Source organism: Amblyomma mixtum, chromosome 2 (assembly GCF_055824585.1).
Source record: "Amblyomma mixtum isolate Tamu chromosome 2, ASM5582458v1, whole genome shotgun sequence".
Classification (NCBI taxonomy): Eukaryota; Metazoa; Arthropoda; class Arachnida; order Ixodida; family Ixodidae; genus Amblyomma; species Amblyomma mixtum.
This window is the reverse complement of record NC_143013.1, coordinates 4,323,783-4,331,425: the sequence shown is the minus strand read 5'-3', so window position 1 is coordinate 4,331,425 and position 7,643 is coordinate 4,323,783.

Sequence of the window (7,643 nt, the reverse complement as noted above, 5' to 3'; positions counted from 1 at the left end):
GGCGATAATTCATTGGAGAGATATGAGGAGGACTGTCCTGCAGTGGGCGTAGTTAGGCGGATGATGATGGCGGCGAGTTGATGGACTTCTCTCGCAGAAGCAGCAACACTTTACGGCTGAAGAGACGCACGAAGACTCTCGCTACAAGCAGCTCATCGCATTTACACGTATCAATTCATTCATTCGTACATTCGTTCGGAGTCCCGTTCATCCCCTCCCCCGATCGGTCAGTCGTTTCGACTTTCGTTCGTGTGTCCGCCAGTTTGTTCAAATTCGTCCCAACAAGAAAAAGAGCGGTGCGCTGAGAGCAGTTTGTTTCAATAAACGTAGAAAGTTGAATTTTAGCTGTGTACTACTTGTGTTTCGGTAAATTTTATGCTTGCGGAAGCGTAGGATGGTGGGGACTTTTTTGGTAAGTGTTTTAACCGTCGGACTCGCATTGCGCACGCACGCACCATCTACACATACATACATACATACATACATACATACATACATACATACATACATACATACATACATACATACATATATACATACATACATACATACGTACATACATGCATACATGCATACATGCATACATGCATACATGCATACATACATACGTACATACATACGTACATACATACATACATACATACATACATACATACGTACGTACGTACGTACGTACATACATACATACATACATACATACATACATACATACATACATACATACATACATACATACATACATACATACATACATACATACATACATACATACATACATACATACATACATACATACATACATACATACATACATACATACATACGTACGTACGTACGTGCGTACGTACATACATACATACATACATACATACATACATACATACATACATACATACATACATACATACATACATGGTCTGTTCCGAAAGTAGTAGGACTCATTTTTTTAAACAAAATTTATTCAAGAGAATAGTACAAACGATTACAATTTTTCAAGGTAGCACCCTTCCGCACCTACTCACTGCTGCTAATGAGTTTTACAATTTTCGTACGCCTCTAGGAACGCCTGAATCGGAATGCTGTTTAGCTCCCTCGTCACGGCCTGTTGAACCACCTCTACCGATCCGTGATGTTTCCCCTCGAGCGTCGATTTTATTCTCGGGAATAGAAAAAAGTCTGGCAGGGCCAAGTCGAGGCTGTAGGGGGGCTGATACAGCGTTGCCGCCTTGTGCGGGACAAAAAATCGGGGTCCTCATTCAGATGACGAAGAAGATCCTACCGGTTGGCCTTTTCCTCCTCTGACAACACTCCCGGCACCAACTTCGCGCACGCTTTACTCATGGGTAAGTTTTCTGTCACGATCCCAAAAACTTGGGTTTGAGGAATGCTCAAGTCATCAGCAATCATTCTGATAGATCACTGTTAAGTAAATGTTTCCCTCGCTACACATTTTCGTTGGTCTTGCTGGTCGAAGGGCGTCTGAAGCGGTCGTCTTCCTCCACTCTTTCCTTACCTTCTCGGAAAAGCTTGTGCCTATCAAAAACACCTGATCTACCCATGGAAGCGTCACCGTAGGCCTCCTTAATCATGTTGTGAGTCTCTTTGCCCGTTTTACCAAGATTTACTCAAAATTTGATCGCGTATCGCTGATGCAGTAAACGCTCGACGATTCTGCGTGACGAGACGTTTCGACAGGGGTTCACAGTACAAGCGACCTACTCTTTTTAACGGCCGAGAGCCGACTGCCGATTTTCCACAGCATTCCCAATATCCCCCTTCAACGATCCTGCACGCGCAGACCACCTCTCGTCCGCCCGTTCGCCCAGGAAAAAAAACCAGTCCTACTACTTTCAGAACAGACCATGTACATACATACATACATACATACATACATACATACATACATACATACATACATACATACATACATACATACATACATACATACATACATACATACATACATACATACATACATACATACATACATACATACATACATACATACATACATACATACATACATACATACATACATACATACATACATACATACATACATACATACATACATACATACATACATACATACATACATACATACATACATACATACATACATACATGCATGCATGCATGCATGCATGCATACATACATACATACATACATACATACATACATACATACATACATACATACATACATACATACATACATAGATACATACATACATACATACATACATACATACATACATACATTAAGACGCGGCTTTTTTTCAAAAATCTTGCTGGTGCATCCTATACAAGGGTGCGTCTCATATGCAACTTTTTCTGTTTTTTTTGTGAGTTCAGAAATTACTCAAATCCATGTTCAAGCTTTCTTCACCGAAAAAACATCACTACCAATAACGCGGTTTTAACACGGTTAATACTTCAATACGGGGACCACCGAGAGCAACTTTATTATTAAACGGTGGGAATGACGACTTCCGGAATCATAAACCCGCGACCGTTTCCCAGGCCTCAAGCAAAAGAAATGTGAAATGCCAAAAGATGGTGACAATCGCGTTTCTCGCCATTGTCAAGACAAGCCGGCGTTTCTTTCAGTCACCCTTTGCAACTTTGTTTGCTCCGTGTACGTAGTACGTACGTAGTGCGAAGAAAATGTTTCAGCTGGGTCGCCTCCAGAAATGGGCGTGCTTTTTGATAGCACATCTTAAGATCAAGACTTCGAAGGTTTTAAGTTAATATAAAATGTTCTTATGGACATAAGGAGAGTTCCTTCGTTTTTTTTCTTTTTTTGCTAAAACATGGGTGGGTATGGAGTGAGTGTTGCCTTTTTCGATCGCTTTGCGGTGCTTAAGAACTTCTCACAGGTAAGGTGCATTTTGCAATGGTTGCACAAGCATGTTTAATTAAGCCTCACTAGCCTAACTGGGTAAATTGGGATGCGTCTTATACACGGGCGCGTCTTATATGATAAATTTTCAATGGCTGCCTTCATACACGGGGGGTGCGTCTTATACAAGGGTGCGTCTTATACACCGGAAAATACGGTACACACACACACACACACACACACACACACACACACACACACACACACACACACACACACACACACACACACACACACACACACACACACACACACACACACACACACACACACACACACACACACACACATACATACACCCCTGCCGGCGATGTACCCAACGGGTCAGTCGAGAAGAACATGGAACAAATCATTCGAAGGTCTTCATTGGTTGCGCATATGGCAGTTCCGCCCTGCTGAGCACGATTGTATGCAGAAGGCCCTTTGAGCCAGTTGTTACGACCGTTTCAAGTAATATTCTGGGCGGAAGTAGCTTATATGAAATTGGACGTCTCGTGAAATATTTTATTCGCCTGCGACAGCACCAGATTTAATCACGACGAGCACGGCATCACAAAAAGTACTCAACTATATAAGTGATCTTTAAGACGATATGTTTTGTGTGCTATTAGGCTTTCCGTTCCGTCTCACCCGGCATGCATATTTGTGAACTACACCGCTTAAGCACTACTACATACAACACAAGCGACGTTGATACATCACGAGAGTGACATAATTTTACGCCATTCTTTCGTACAAGGAAAAAGTGAACAGTCACCTTCAAATTTAGTTTGAAATTATCTCCATAGAACACCTCAGCGCTTAAAGAGTTCCTGAACGGTCCTGAACGCTACTCCGCAGGTTCATATCAGATTCCCTCTTCCGTTAAATAAAGTGAGGTTTTCGGCTGTTACGCACAACAACGCACGACACCTGCTCTAAAAAGCAATTTGGAGTAGGGCCACTGATAAGCAACATCAGGGTGTTTGGAACACGACACAAAAAAGTATATTTTAGCATCAAGGTATAAATGTTCAGTGCATATACTTACTGCTAAAGATGTTTTTTTGTACTTGATTATGTTGATGAAGGTCATTTTGTAGAGGTGAATTCAAAAAACTCATTACTATAACCTATCCCGGGAAAAAATTGAAAAGCAGATTCTGGCAGTTTTTAAAAAAATGAGAAATCGTATTGATTTCGCGGTCCTTCTTGTGGCACGTCTTAAATGTGCGAAATAAGTCAGCTCTCTTGATATATAGTTGGTGCTGTCGGGTGCCTTAATCAAATTCCTGCATTTAATGGCTTCTTACATCCTTCGCGGAAATTCCTGGTAGAATCCATTGTTCCTGGTAAAGTATTTCAGAGACAATCGAGTTCTTTCTAATGATTATCGCCTCGTGCTATCAACCCGGAACTTCTTGGTCGTGCAAAAAATTCCGGTGCACCATATAAAGTTGTGCTCTGTTTTCACTAATAAGGCCGGCAGAGAAAAGAAAAAAAGTATCTGAAGAAAACGAAATCCATTGAGAGCAGTGATTACCTCAGTGCCAGGGGAAATCGCTCTGAGAACGCCAATTAGCTGTTGCCGGGTACGTTTAACCGTGTCTTTTTCTTCCAAACGCCTGCTTTGTAGTACCGAGATGTTCAACAGCTTTTAAAACAATACTTACAAGAAAAACGTGCGATATATTAGCGACAGATAAGGTAGAATGCTTTGAAGTAATTAGTCAAAGAGGAGGACAAATCACGCCGCTTGCGACTAATTAAGCTATGGTAAATGAACAATACTTCCGTTTAAAGCAACGCTTTTGGAGACTGCAATAAAACAGCAAAAAGGCGTATTTTCATTCGACTTCTGCCTTCTTTTCGCACCAGGACAAAGATAATGACAGAAGCGAATATTAAGATGGGATGTGTTCAGCGTTTTGCTGCTGTCCAACTTTTCTGTTGCTTTATGTTATTCCAAAAATTGTGCCCGTTATGAAGCCCTGTAAGCAGCCAGCAAGCTACGCATCATTCCGGCCCATTGCCCTACTGAGCTGCGTAGGTAAGCTCATGGAGCGCATGATCTGCAAACGAATAATTTGGTTCCTAGAAAACCGAAATGAGTTCCCCCAAGAAATGAACGGGTTCCGTCAAAACAGGTCTGCGACTGACAATATCATCGCCCTCGTCTCATCACTTGAGGAGTACCTTCATCCTGGGTACATCCCGACAGCTGTTTTCTTAGACATCAAGGCCGCCTTTGACTCTGTCTTTCACCATGCAATTCTCGCAGCCTTTGGCAGTCTTGGCCTTGGAGGAAGGCTATACAAGTGAATTGGGCATTATTTAAAAGAACAGCAAATTTTTATGACCACTCCAGACGGTCCAACACGCTTTCACGCAGTGGAGAGGGGCGTACCACAGGGAGCGGTGCTCAGCCCTCTCTTGTTCATTATTGTCCTTATTCACATATCAAGAAACCTTCCGCGAGGGGTCCGCATAACAATTTATGCTGATGATATCTGCATCTGGACCGCATCACGTTCGCGCTATATTACCCAGCAACGTCTTCAGAGAGCGCTATTGCACGTTTCGATGTACCTGGCTTCCAGAGGTCTTCGTCTATCGCCAGAAAAGAGTGTTGTAATGGCGTTTACGAGAAAAACGATGACCCGATATCCGCTGCTCCTAGGCGGACGATCGCTGCCATATGTACGATCTCAGCGATTCCTGGGCGTTGTAATCGACTACAATCTGTCATGGTCACCTCAGATCAAATGACTTCGCCAGAGGATTACTGCATCATCGCAAGTGTTCAGGTTCATGGCGGGAACAAGGTGGGGTAGCAACTGCCGATCAGTGCTTCTGCTTGAAAAAGCCTACGTTGAAGGTACCTTGCGCTACTGTCTACCAGTGCTTCAAAGATTATCTACATCAAGCAATAAGACTCTCGTTGCCGCACGGAACAACTGCCTGCGAATATGCCCTGGCCTCCCAAAGGGTTCCTCTGCATCAGGAACAGTAGCGGAGGCAGGATGTTTCCCACTAGAGGTGATTGCCGCCCAGGAAACTATGCGTACCCATCTCCGCCATGTCCTGGCAGGGAAGAAGCACTTCCTACACCGTGTCCACCTAACTCACAGCAACTCTAGCTTTGGCCAGGCAGTGCAGCTCCTGCCCCTCCCTACTATTAATCAGCCACTGAAACTACTACCTCTGGCCTTTCCTCCATGGACACTCTCTCCTCTAAAGGTGAAGAAGTCTGTTCCAGGTGTGAATTCAAAGAGCCGCATGCCACAGGCAGCGCTTCTGCAAGCTACTCTCGCCTACTTAATCGAAGAATATACGCAGCACACCCATATCTTCACCGATGGTTCAACTACTAAAGAAACCTCTTCTTGTGGCCTTTATGTGCCCTCAACAGACCATGCCCTTTCTTACCGGCTGCAGCAGAGGACATCCTCTACGACAGCTGAGCTTCACGGCATTAAGGAAACTGTTTCTTACATCCTGCGCCGAACCGCCGGCCGTTGGGTTATCTTCACCGATTCAAAAGCATCTCTGCGGATCCTGGCCGACCTGCTGAAGAAAACGAATCACCAGCCAGTTTCCCTGGACATTGGGTATATACATCATTTAGCTATTGCCGCAGGCCACTGCATAACATTTCAGTGGGTACCTGCTCACTGTGGTATTCTGGCTAATGAAAAAGCAGATGAAGCGGCCCGTAAGGGCCATCAACATCGGAGATACATTCGAACTTTTTTCATGAAATCTGATGCGTCCCAAATGGCTAAAAGTTTTGCTTACGAAGAAACGTATCGGCTTTGGAGTTTGCCGACACATCAGTACCAATTTCTTCACTCATTCGACCCACATCTTAGATCAAGACTCTCACCCAGAATTCCTCGACAACTGGAAACACTTTATCACCGACTTCGTCTGAATGTTGCATATACAAACGGCCTGCGATATCGTTTTGGACAAGTGAACAGTCCACATTGTGACAATTTTGCCTCGATAGAAACTGTGGAACATATCCTACTTGTGTGCCCTGCGTATGCTTACGAGCGTGCGTACTATGAATATTGCATGCAGAAGCTCTGCCCAGTGCCCCTGACATTGGACAAAGTCTTAGGTCCCTTAGCCTGCTTCAGGCAACAGAGACTTGCAATGAATTTTCTTTTTACATATTTAAAAGACATTGGACTTCTCGATAAGCTCTACATTCACTTGCACGTTACCTTCATGCATTCTTCATGCAGTGAACTTTGTCAGCCCATTTGTCGGACTATGCGCTCCATCATTCCATAGGTTACATCAATACTCGCCATTGCATCCTTAGTACCCATTTAATGGCCGCATTTTATCTTCGTTTTTTTCTTTTACCTCTTCCCAGCTGCTCTCCTTCTGTCTTTATCTCCCGAGTTCCCCTTCTTACGCAGAGTAGCATGCCAGCGATTTTTAAACGCCGGCTAAATTCTCTGCATTTCATTAAAGAGTCTCTCTCTCTCTCTCTTTAGTTTGTAAGCGCCGCACGCAACTTGCCGCTACCTGCCAGGCGCTGCCACACTAGCCCAATGAGGCTTGGGCAGGCCTGAACCTGTAAAGTGTCTTTGCAATGCAGAATAAACCGACCGACCGACCGACCGACCGACCGACCGACCGACCGACCGACCGACCGACCGACCGACCGACCGACCGACCGACCGACCGACCGACCGACCGACCGACCGACCGACCGACCGACCGACCGACCGACCGACCGACCGAC